This window comes from Heliangelus exortis, chromosome 7, assembly GCF_036169615.1.
Source record: "Heliangelus exortis chromosome 7, bHelExo1.hap1, whole genome shotgun sequence".
Classification (NCBI taxonomy): domain Eukaryota; kingdom Metazoa; phylum Chordata; class Aves; order Apodiformes; family Trochilidae; genus Heliangelus; species Heliangelus exortis.
The window spans coordinates 10,182,639-10,195,748 of NC_092428.1; the positions used below are offsets into that span (position 1 = coordinate 10,182,639).

Below are 13,110 nucleotides of genomic sequence, written 5' to 3' on the forward strand. Positions count from 1 at the left end.
GTTTTGAACTGAGTTTGAAAATTTAAAGCCTAGCAAGTAGTGGCAGATGACTCTGCACAGTGTATAGGGCATGTGGGGCTGGTATGTTTGACAAAGGGACAGCCATAAGTTTTGGTGTTAGTTGCACTCTCGAGTGTTGCCCGACTTCGGAAAGATTTAAAAATACCCTCTGAAATACATGAGAGCTCTGATCCAGAAATCCCACGACAGGCTTTTCCTTGATAAGGAGGAAATAAACCCACCCCCTTTATCCGCTGAAAGTGCCCGTGGCATGGTCGAGACACCTTTTTCATGCTGGCGAAGGCATCACGCAAGGTGGGACTCCTGGTCTCTCTGACGACAACTTGACAGAACCGGAGCCACGGTAAGGGGGACCGCACCGCGGAGCCCACCGGGCGGGCGCAGGGCAGCGCTGGGCTGGACACTGGAGCCCTCCGGCCGAGGTGAGCGGCCGAGGGTCTCCGGAGCGGTCTTGAGCTCCGTTTGGAGCGCCGATGAACCCACCGTGTTTCCCCGCCTTCTGTCCCCGTGCGCTTGGGGACCCGCGGTACAAAACCCGGCCCCTGCCCCCGCCCCGCGCCTACGGAGCCATCACCCCCGCGGGGCAGCGCACACCGGGGGCCCCGCTCCGCCCCGCCTCGCTCCTCCCGCCCCCGCGGCCGAGCCTGCAGGTAGGGGCTGCGCGGGGACCGCGGGGCTCGTCCCCAGAGGGCATGGGGGAGGGAGGGCAGGTGGGAGGGAAGGCGGCGGGGGCATCCCGCGGACGGTGCGCTGGGATGAGGGTCCCCGCGGAGGCGGTGTGGGCATCGCTGGGGACGCGGGGGAGATGCGCGGAGGGGGGCGGGCAGCGCGGTGCTCGGCGGGAGCGGAGACCTACGGCGCTCCGGAGGGGCTTCAGCTGGGTCGCGTTTGTACCCTACCTGCACCACGGAGCCCGGAACTCCAGAAACGTTAAAAAATTAATAAAAATAAATGCAACCCCCCAGCGTTAAACTAAATAACTATGTAAGAAAAAACCGTTGGTTAGATAAAATGCTAGTCAGACCGCTGAGTTTCAAGTTCCTAGATGGTACGAGAAAAACTTCATACTCTTTTTTTTCTTCTGTTGAATAAGCAGAAAAAATATACCTGTTCAGAGAAGGCTATAAGAGCTGACAGAGCAAGGCTTTGCTGTGTGCTCCGTGTCCATGTGTATCCGAACCCTCTGCCTGCCACCTAGACCCGCTTACAGCTGCGGCTGTGTGTGGGGAAGTGACTCTCGAAAAAGCTTTGAAAACTGAAGCACAGACTGCTCGGGGACAGGCTGGAAGAGGTAGTCTGTGGTTTTCCACAGAAGTAGTTACTTGTGGAAGTTTTAATTGCAGAGGTCCCCATCCTGGACATCCCTGATACTTCTGGGATAGTCATACAATTAATTTCCAGGAGAATAGTCATTTCCAGGACTGTTGCACCAGATGTGCAGTGATATATTTAGGACAGGTGGTATTGAAAGCATGTGTCTTACAGGAAATTTTATGTTCACAGACAGACTAAGTTCAGGAAACTGCTCAATGGGAGGAAAAAAAAAAAAGACTGAAAGATACAATGACTCATCCTTATTTTTCAACTTTCTGATAATTTGCCACTCATTTAATGAAATGTTCTGTTTAATGTCTCTAGGGGAAAGTTGTTAACTATGTATCTGGGGTGAACTTGGGTTTGCATGATAGCCTTTTGACTGAACTGATTTCATTAAATTAACAAGCTGGTTTGGGGTAGTGGAGTCTGTTTGTTAAGTCCAAGCCTGCGGTGGCAATGAGGAAACATTTCTGCTAGTGCTGGGAAATTCAAGGATAACATGAAACTTAATGAAGTGAAGCAGGATTGCACTTTGCTCAGAGTGATTCTGTTATGCTTCAGTTAGAGTGTATTATTAGTGGCATCAGATCATTACATGTTACTGTCTTTTGTATATTTTTAGCCATATATTGCACATTATTTTTTGCACATTTTTTTTGGTTGTTTGTTTTTTGCACTTACACTATATTTTACTTTTTCACCTTTTGTATCAGTTATTACAGAAGATGAACTTTAGTGGAGGCTTTTTCAGGGCTTCTTTTAGGAGTTTCTGTGTTAATGCCTTTAAAATTCAATCATTAACTTCTGCCTTAAACATAATTTGTAAACTGGTGATGAAAGACAATATAGCAGAAGGTGTAGCTTTATTTTACAAAGCTTTATGAGAATCAATTTACCTAATTCATAAAGGTTGGAAAACCTCAGTAGATTTTGTTTCCCCCACTTGCATATTCACTTCAGCACAAGATTTATTTCATTTACCTAACGTGTCTTGCTACAGTCGACCTTCTGACTGACTGTATTGGCTGGGTTGGCTCTTGCCTGTGACTGCAAGGAAGGGGAGTAAGAGGCCTCCAGAGATCCCTTCCAGATCTGTATTCCCAGGCTGAGATCCTATGGACTGGGCACAGAGGGAGGAAGATTTTTCAGATGTTTTAATGCAAGCACAATTGCTTCCTTGGGGAGAATTTGGCATGTGTTTCCTTAGAGAACATTGCTTGTGTAAGAACATTGCTCTGCCACCCTCTGGGCTGTGCTAGTACAACCATTTGTGGGGCTGGTGATTAACCACATTGGTGAACTGCCACGGGTTCAAAAGCATCTTTTCCTCTTTGTTTATTGATTACTTTTAACTCGGATCTGTCTGAATGTGTGGCTGCTGTGTCAGGGCTGAGAAGGTGGCCTGGCAGCAGAGAACGTGTGGCAGGGAGCAGGAGGTAAGGGCCATTCCTGCTGGCACTGCTTGAAGCAGTAACTGCTTATCAAACTGTGGTCAGTATTAGGTGACATGGTTATGGCAATTGCTTAGAAAATGTAGCTGAATGCTGAGTTTACCTAATGGTTTTGTTTTCATGATGTACAGCTATCTGTATGCATAAATTCAGGATACCTTTCCTATACTACTCCAAAGCCCATTTCTCTGGAAAATAGATGCAGGAATCATAAGGGTGTGAATTTTAATAATCAGATTATATTCAGCTGGATACATGGATGCCTAAAATTCTGAAAGGGAAGATTAAAACACCCCTAAGAGGGTGCCTCTAATCCTAGAGAGCATAATTGTCACCTGCATATGCAAGTTACTCTGTTTTACATGCACATAAACCATTAAATGTACTTCTGAATGTAGTACAGTCCTGCTGTTAAATTCTGAATGGTGGAAATGATAAGGCAAATAGCACTTTTATAATTGGTATGGTGACTGAAAAGTGAGCGAAGTGTAAGTTTCTGTAATCTGCTGTAATTTGTTTCAGTCTGGAGAGCACTGATGCTTTTGTGCATTGTTTTAGTACTTGTTCTCATTCTTACTTTAGACACTTTGTTCCTCTGTTATGATACTAATATTGCCAGTAAAAAACCCACTTTCAACACATCAAACTTTGTGTACTATGTGTAATTACTTTTTACTAGTCTTTATTCATCAGAGAAAAATAAGAGTTGTTTTCTTCTAACCTAAAGCAAGAAACTGCTTTAGAGTTATGAAAAATATGTTACCTTTACTTTTTGCTGTATGAGGGGACACTGCACCTGTGGTCTGGATTATCTTCTTAGACACTCATGTAAATTTTAAAAAGCAGATTAAAAAAAAAAAAAAAAAAATCTTCATTTTATCCATTCTTTCTAGGAGGAAAAATGTTTCTTTCTAACAGCCTTGTGAGAGCCAAATATATCTTTCATAAGATATATTGTTGCCTGTATTAATTGACAAATATTGATGTGCCTGTGAGAAAGAAAACTGCAAGCTACAGCTTGCCTGCAGGTGGTAGGCTCCCAGCCTGTGGTATGGAGAAATTTGGACAGGTCCAATCCTTTAAAGCCAAAACTGAAGACATCCGGATTATTGCTCTGTTTTTTTTTTCTTTGCTGAAAATGAAGGGGGTTTTTATTATTATTATTTGGCTTACTGAACTGCAAAGATAGTTTTGTTTTCATCTCTGGAAGCTGTCTGCTCTTGCTATGATGTAGTTAAGTGGAAAAGTTGTTGCCAAGAAGACCATGTATCAGTTCATTTGCTTTGGACGAAAAGACATGGACTATGACTCTCTTTCTGGATTGCCTGCTTGTCTCAGGCTTGTAGGATGCTGGATGTAACTATATGCAGGGTAAGCTGTGATCTTCTGAGTCCAAAATCTTTGGAGTTAAGGTCCCTCATCCTTCTGCTTTTGGAAGAACCCTTCTCCATGTTCAGTACCAGACTTGGGGGGTGCTGTCTGCCCAGCTGCTCAGATGACACCTGGCTGGCATGGTCATAGATGCCATGGTAGTACAGCTCAGGGTCTCACAGAATTCAAGTGTAGCCAGGAGGCACATACAGTATCTTTCATTTCAATGAAAAGTCAAAATCCATCACTTTTGTCTCTGCAGCCTTTTAAGCTGTGCAGGTCCCTGAGGCAGCAGATCATCACTTTGGTAGCAAGATGATTTACTCAGCAGTAAGATTAGCCAGCAATTTATGGCATAGTTCTTCCCCAGAGCATGTGGCATCTTGGAATTGTGGAACTGGCTTGAGGGAATAATGTATTTTATTAATGAGTTGGGATGAGCTCAGTCTTCATTAATAGAAGTCACTTACTTTGCATACAATACAAAAGCCATTGAATGGTTGTATCTCAGCTGCAGTTCAGTGTTGGAGAATTGCAGGTTACTCACAAGGCAGGATATTCTTGGTGGTTTTCCTTGAGACTTGAAACAAATGAAGCAGTGCTTTTTGTTCTTTGTTTGATATGTCATTTACTAGTTTCCACTTATTTCAGTTGATGGGATAATGAAGTGAGGAGGCAGTAAGTGAAGTGGTCTTTAGAGTTTCCTTTTAGACAGCATCAACCATTTTCACTGGAAGGTTGTTTTCTCTTTTTTTCCTTTTCTGTTGTTTTACTGAGAGATGATTTTCTGGCAGAGTACTCAGGGCAGTAGAGCAAGGCAGTGGGAGAAAATGGGAAATTTAGGATGAACTGCAACTCATCCTCTGTCTGAGCCACCATCATCTTCATGGGGTCAGTGTATCATCTTCTTTTTTGTGGTCAGGGTTTGTTATATCACTGTCCATTTAATTTAACTTGATGTAGTAGCAAGTCAGAAAGAATAAGTAGAATTATCCCATACAGCTAGTTTATTCTCAAGGAAGTTAATGGAGTGGAGAGTAACCTCCAGGGAATTAGAGCCCACACAATGTGATTCTGCCTTTTGCTCATGGTGCACACTGTACAGAGGCAGAGTTTCTGTCATGCAAGCAGAACTTGGAAATAATGGGAAAACAAAATATTTCAAATAAGAGTCAGAGTATGCCTTTTGTTGGCACCTTTACTCCTTTCCTGTTATCCAAATGAGAAAGTAAATCTCACTAGAGAGTTGTGAAAACTGGTACAAAAAGCTGCACTTTGGGCAAACTCCTTGGGACCTGAAACAATTTTATTGCTTTTAGAGAATATAGCAAGCATGTAAATGATGTTGTCATTGTATCAATGCCTCTTTACTGGAAAGAACTATGCAGTTGGCACTGAAACACTAAGGAAAAACTGCGTGGGGAAAAAATGGAAAATAATACAGGATCTGAAGGTGATGACAGGCAGGAAAATATGTGAAACAAGTGGAGTACAAGAAGAAGGAAAAGGAAATCAGCTGGCTCTTGAGGACTGCTTAAAAGTTGGTTGGAATTTTTTTTTTTCTTGAGGTGAATTTGGAAGATTCTGGTAATTTAAATTTCATCAAATGTCACCTGCCCTAATGTTCAGGAAGAAAAATCATCTAACAGTGCAAGGCTTGGAGCATGCAACAAAGCTTTGTTTGTCATAATCAGATGTTGCTAGCAACATCTTTCAGGTGTTGTTCAGGCTGCTCTCATAGATAGGTATTTTAGGTGTATTTCTTAGCTGAGACATTTGATTTAACCTTAGTTTTTGTCTATCAGTTTTAACATGAGATCAAGATGATTATTTTTTAATTCTATTAGGGCACCAGCAAACTTATGGGTGAACCACCAGTTCCCTGTGACAATTGTTCTTTGAGGTATTCCAGGTTACTCTTTCAGGTAGTCCAGAAGATGCAATTTAAATGATGTTATCATAAGTTTATTCCTTAGGTGGGATTAATTTCCATTATAAATAGAAGATGTTCTTGAAAGAAGAATCATTAGGGCATGTTTGCTTTCACAAGAAAAAAAATAATTTCCCCTAGATAAGATTTTAAGGAATATCATCCTCTGTGTATCAAGATATAAACAATCACACTAGATATAATTTTTATTTGATCATTCTTGAGGTGGTTTTGCTTCTTTTGTCATCCTTGTAATAAGCTGTTTAACTGGATTCCACTGAAAGTGTTATTGATAATGGGATCTAGTTAAGAGACAATTAAGCAGGCTGGCTGGAATAACAACATAAGAGGATAACTGCTGAGGATTCTTTATATCTTTTGTTTTCTGGTTTCCAAGTTGACATGTGGTAAGACTTGACCAAGTGATACTCATATGACTGTCCAGTCTGAACATCTAGCAAGTGCCTTTTTTCTCTTTCTTTGACCAGTAATATAGATAAACTGAGGTAGAGGAGCCACAACTATTTTTTAATTTTTTAAAAAAATTCTTATAGAAACTGTATGATCTTAAAGGTCATATCCAACCCTGATTCTATGATTATATGAATTAAAATACCCAGAAATCTGGAGAGCAGTGATAAAATGTACTTAATAGGACAGGTAGATTTTTTTTTTTTTTATGTTTCACATACCAAAACAAAAACATTCTCCATGAAGAGAAATGCTCTTTAACACAAAATTGAGGAAGAGTGCTTCTGGGCTGCAATACTAATTAGCAGAAGGACACCCTTAAGTAGCATGGAAAGTTCCTGCTGACCATGCAAATTATGTAGTCAAGGAGCTGCACCTGGACTCATTCAGCAGAGGGAACTTGTATCGCATTTCTCAGAGCAGTGAAGATTCTCTAAAAGCTAAAATCAGCTGTTAAGCAAGGATCTAATTGAAACATGGATGACTTGGTGAGGGTGAATTGGGAGACCGAGTATGAGCAATGTGCTGATCTGCCCAAGACCTGTCAGTTGTTTGTTAACTTTCAGTGTGTGTTTCAGTAAGACAAACTGTGACTTTTGAGTAGATGCATGTTCACTGCACTATTTGTGAGGAGTTGTGCATGTTTTAACATATGTTCTTCCTGGTCAGGAATTTGCTTGTAAGGCATACTAGGAGCTTCTTCTCTTAACTTCCATCTGTTTCCTTGTCTTTCCTATAGTGTTGGGTATTTCCTCCCCAGTTTAGTAGCTTGCCTGTTGTTATTTTCTGAAGTTTGTGTGCAGTGACACACAGATAACCTTTCCTGTACACAGATGTGTTTATTAGCATGTATCTCTGGCTATATTATTTATATATATTATATATATTATATTTAAACATATCATGTGTTTCTTTTAACAGAATGAATGTGATCTGTGCAATGACTTCTCCAAAATACCTACCCCTCTAAAGCAACATTAAACAAGAGTTGCTATTGGAAGCCTGTTGCAGGAAAGAAAAGAAATCCTGTTTTTGTCTTTCCAGTAATTAAAGATTTTTCTTCCATTCCTCTGGGGGATTATATTAATATACCATTTTCTATACAATAATTATATATTATTAAAAGAAAAATCAATAGTGGCTTTGTAATTATAGTAGGGTTATCTTAATTTTGGAGAGTTCAAAGTCTCAGTTGAAAATAATGGTCACAGTGACAGTTTGCTACCCTATCATGTGTATTGTCCATTAGAAGTGCACATGTGGCATTAAGTACCCCAGCAGATTTGTTTCAGGACATAAGCTTGTGTGAACAAAAGGAAATAACCTGTCTTGCCTTTTCATGTCTGATTAGTTTTTGTCAACAAATCTTGTGTATTGGAGGAGGTGATGAATTGAAGCTAGCAGCAGCCCTGCAACATCAGATGAATAGAGGCAATGTTCTGGATATTTTGTTCTCTTGGTACAGAATTTCTTTTCTAAAAGAGTCATTACTGCTCAGGCACCTTTCCCCCTCCTTCACTGGCCTTGGTGTCTTTTCCCTGGCATTTCTCTCTCACTTCATCCTCCAATCTGCTGTGCGTCTCCTTTTCTTTCATTTTTTTCAGTTTTATTTTCCCTTTCTTGAACTTGTTACTCACAGAGGTGCATCCAACTTCCCGTATCTGCTCAGCTTTGGGCAGAGGTGGGGCAGGGATTGGAACTGAGGGAGAGTCCAGCAGCTTCTCCCAAAACACCACTGGACTGACACAAGACAAGTTATTACTCTATCATAATATGCTTCTTGTGTTAGTGCTGTGACAGCATTTGAAAGTCAGATTGCAATTTGTTTGTTTTTAAACAAAGCAGGCTGTACTTTTCTAGTTAAACAGCTAACCTGGAGTGCAGAAGGGGACAGATTTTCTATTGGAGAAAATAGATTACATTAGAAATAGCCTTTGATTTCCAAGAGCTGTGCAGATTTTAAGACTCTACTTCCTATGTGTTTAAGAACAACTTGGAATTATGCTGGACTGCTGACTGCAGTGCCTACCAGGGTATGCAATTGCTGGAGGGGGGAACAAAAGGAGGATGAAAAAGTGCCACTTCTTGACAATCCAGTTCATAGAAGCTTCTGTAGCTGTTGGCGTCTTCTGTGCTCGTGCCAAACACTACATCCCTCTTACATATGTTTTACTGTGTTTGTTGAGGTGTAGCAAATGTGATAAGGGGCTAGCAAGCTGTTACTAGCAAGCTGTCACAGCCCTTGATGCTGTGGACTTAGAGAAGCCTGTGACAAGAAGGTAATTGGCTATTAATTGGTAATCAGTGTTCTGTCAGTTTTCTGTCTCTCCTTTAGTCTGCTGCTTGTTTTTCTCTATTGAAAATTGTTGCAGATAATGTCATCCTTGATCCTTCAAGGCCTAATAAATTAACTATTTCAAAACATGTTTAATATTTAATCTTGCATATTTCTTATGTTTCACTGTCATACAGCATACACAATGTGTCTCTTTGATATCTAACGTTTTTCATTATCTCTTTCTTCATTCCTTTGCTACTCATTCTGCAAGCCTTTTTATTCTTTCTTTGTCATAGAATCATAGAATCTGCTGAGTTGGAAGGGGCCCACCAGACCTATCAAATCCAACTCTTGTGCCTGTGTAGGGCACCTGCAGGATCACACCACGTGCCTGAAACTGTCAGTGAAATGGTTCTTGAACTCGGGCAGGCTTGGTGCTATGACCAAGTGGTCACAGCTCCCCACTGAGCTAGGGAGCCTGTTCCATTGCTCAACTGCCCTCTGAACAGTTGTTCCTAGTGCTTTTTTTTTTTGCTTTTTTTTTTTGCTTTTTTTTTTTTGCTTTTTTTTGCTTTTTTTTTTTTTTTTTAATGAAGATGCAGCAAGCAGAAGAAAAGGGAACAGAAAGCAGAAGTATTAAAGTAAGAGCATTAACATAAATGAATGCAGCAAATTACTACAAATAATTGATGCTCGGTGCAATCTTAGGGTCAAGAAAAGTAAGAAAGATAGTATAAATGTTCTAAAGCTACTATAGGGTAATTATAGGAAATATTAAGACTTCCCTAGATCTAGGTGCATAGATTGATAAATGTAGTAAATATATTCAATTCCATTAGCTTTCACTCTAAGCATTAATGAACTGTCTCCAGCTGTGCTTAAGCTGCTCTATACTTATTCTGTATGTTGTTGTTCACAAGAAAAATAGAGTTTGAAACTCATTGGTACTCATGAAACTGTTCTGGAAGCGTTTCCTGGCATTCTGTGCACAGAGACTGTTACAAGTTTCTCAGGCCTCATCCAACCCATCATCTCTGTGAAGGTAGCAAATGACACATAAAGTTTACATGTACATCTACATTTTACACTGATTCGGAAGGAAAAATCTAGGTAAGTCTCCTCATTCTTCTCTCATGTGCATCTCTGTATTATCAAACACATGACTGTTGGATTCTGTGCTTTTTTTTGTGATGGTAAACATATTTGGGGCAGCTCCTTTAGGTTAAACTGCACAAAATCCTTCCATACAGTTCTAAAATAAATGGTAAAGGCATCTTAATGCACAGCCATTTGAATTTTGTGTAGCCACAGAAAGAGAAAGTAGTGGGGTGAAGCCCAGAGTATGGTCAGAATGCCAAGGGGCAGCTGTGATACAAACCTGACCCTGTGCCTGATCCTCTCGCTGAAACCATATCTTCATACACACAACATTTTCAAATGTTTGGCAGGTGAGGTAGAATTGCTTGAGATGGTGGAGCTGCCCAGCTACACCAATGCTGTAAATGGAGCAGCTGAAAAAGGCAGGAAAATGCAGCCCCCTGGTCTTGGGGCAAGCTGGCATGACTGTGCCTGCTATTTCTTCATCTTTCATCATGCAAATGCTTCACATCTTCACTTCACAATGTTGTGATATCATTATTGAATCAATTTCTTTAATGGAGAAAATCTTTATGGGAGAAGGAGGAGTAGATGGGAGGGGGCAGCAAGTACTTTGCTGGCTGTGTGCTGGGTTTTAAAAGGTCAGTGGTTCCTGTTGTTGTGCCAGCTAGTTGCTAGGCTGCTGTGGATTTCTGTGCTCCTTTCTGTGACAAAAGGGACCTCGTGATGAGGTGCAAGGTTATAGTTGTGCCTTTTTAGTAACCTCATCCGTACCTTTCTGCTGGCTGAGCAGATCGAGCAAGGGAGATGCTTTCAGAAGCAGTTGCTGCTCTTTTTCCATGGTTCTCAAAAACAGCTGCTGAAGTAACTGATATGTTATTTAGCCTAACAAATTAAACCTAATGTATTAACCTGGGAAACGGAGCTGCTGTTTTAATGAATGGTCAGGGTATGCTGGGTAGCTGAAGCTTTCTTAAGGATCAGCAAAATTTATTGCCTTCTTCACCTCACATCTTCTTTGAACTCATGTCAAAGAACATCTGCTTAATGCTTGTGTGAAAATTACCTAGCAAAGGTTGCAAAGTGCAGAGCTCTTTCATGAGCTTGTGTTTTAGTCCTGCTTTCCTTTAGCCACCTTAAGCAGCAGGAATTTTTATGCACATCTGAGATGTGTTATAATAGCAACAAGCACTGCCAGTGTGGATCAGGCCTTGCATTGCTAAAGGTGAAACATAAATGCAGTATGAGTCTTATTCTGCACCAGAAAGTTTAAGAAAAAGATGCAACATGAGAGCAAAACAAGGCGGGGCTGGGAAGGGGAACATGGTTGCTCAGACAAAGTCTGTGCTTTTTATTCTCAGAGCCCACAGTTGGTGGATAATTAGAAAACCACATCTAGGCAGAAGCCAATGAAGATTTCCAACCTCAGAATAAAATTGCAAGGATGCCATAGTAAGTGTTTATTAGCCATTTGTAGCTACAAGAAAGGTAGTTATTTAATTTACCTTTTAGTTTAGCAGCTACGATAAGCACAGTGCTCTTAGAAAAGAGCATGAAGTCAAGGAGATGAGGTTTGCACTGATCCTCTATGGGGAGGCTGGTTGGCCCATTTCTATGGTGATCAGGTATTTCTTATAATATGGTTCTTTTTAGTTGATTGTAACCTCATTAAATGTTTATCTTTCATATGTACCTGGGCAGGCAGGGTTCTGTGAAAATAACAGCAAGTGATCATGTAACAAAATACCTAATCTGTTTGCTTGGCCTGGTATGTCATCAAATTATTCCCAAGTACATTAATGTACAGCTAAAATGCTAATTAGAATGTAAGACCTAATCTGAACCTTGCCTGGGAAGTTTGGCCCAAGATCTAGGTTGAGGTCCTGGTGCCCAGCTATTGCTGTATGTGCATTGAATTAATTAGGGCTCTGTATGTGAAGATTGTTGGCTCCTCTGAAAGATTTTGTGTATATTCCTTCTCAGTGAAGGGTTCCTGTTATCCCTTCTGACATTGCTGGAACTTATTGCTCCACACTTAATTACCAGAACTTGAAATGAAAGTGCTGCAAAGGTGCACCTGAACTGCTGAGGATCTCTCTGTGATGTTCATGCAAACTCCACCAAACATTATTAATTTGACTGCCTTGAAATTCTTGCTAAAAATTATATTATCTTTATCAGTGTCCTATTAATTCAGGTGGCTGTCATGGATTTTTTTCTTATGGGCTATTCAATCCTCAAGGCATTTGAACATAATATATTAAATTGCAATAAATCCACCTTTGAGGCCCTTGTTAGATGCAAAGTGTGGTGGGACATACAATGTGAATCACTGGCACTTGCTCTAGTTGTTCACAGGAATTTGGTAGGATAACATAATGGGAGACTTTATTGATAAGTTAGGAAATAATCTCTGTGCCACTCCAGCTTCACGCTACACTGTGTATCAGCTCTTTTGTGGCTAGGATAGATGCAAACACCCACAAAAGTCCTGAATTTCATTTTCCATCTAAGTAGGCAGGGATATGGTGGTGGTCTGCCTCAAACTGTGCTGCTTGATTATTTGAATATTCACTGATTCAGCATGAAGAATCCTGAAACCACTGCCTTATTCTTCAGAGAACGTTGATCCAATATTTGTACATATTTAATAAGACAATTGTTGCTTGGAGCTATACAGGAAGGGTTATATAATTGACTGTGTTAGTTAAAAATAATCAGTCATTAGTTCAGTCACTGTACTCAAAATGTAACATAAACCCTGCAGAATTGTTCAACATCTAGATGGATTCAGCACATGAGATATATGGTCTGCTCACAAATGAGCAGCACGTGCTGAAAGGAAAACATAGAATGTGTGTGTCAAGTCCACAAATGTGTCTTCTGTACCAGGTAACCTGCACATTCTAACTTCTGAGTGCAGACACTTTCAGCCTCCCTCGTAGATTTGGGGAATAATGCTATACTTGCCTACATATATGCTTCCTTATTTTACTGCATTAGCCAGTCTGTTTTATCTTTTTTACTGTGTTTGTGTCCGAGGTTGTTTCAGAATACAGAGGGGAGGGAAAGAGGGTGAGGGCAAATATACAATCTTGGCACTGTTGTATATTTGTCCTGAAGCAAATAGATAAGGTCAAAAATTGAACTTTAGACTTCAAGCAAAATGTCAG

The 13,110-nt window shown here is 40.6% G+C and overlaps 1 protein-coding gene across 6 annotated transcripts in view; it reads left to right on the top strand.

Annotated features, from left to right (window-relative positions):
* Window positions 1-13,110, top strand: part of SLC16A12 (solute carrier family 16 member 12) — a 25,938-nt gene continuing 12,828 nt past the window's right edge. Inside the window, exons 1-2 of one of the 6 annotated variants that reach the window (XM_071748748.1) lie at window positions 1,092-1,312; window positions 2,339-2,774. The gene's annotated coding sequence lies outside the window, so the exon portion shown is untranslated. Of the gene's footprint in view, window positions 672-1,091; window positions 1,313-2,338; window positions 2,775-9,759; window positions 9,950-13,110 lie in introns of those variants that run through there. The other 5 variants (XM_071748746.1, XM_071748747.1, XM_071748754.1 and 2 more) reach the window with 5 other exon arrangements.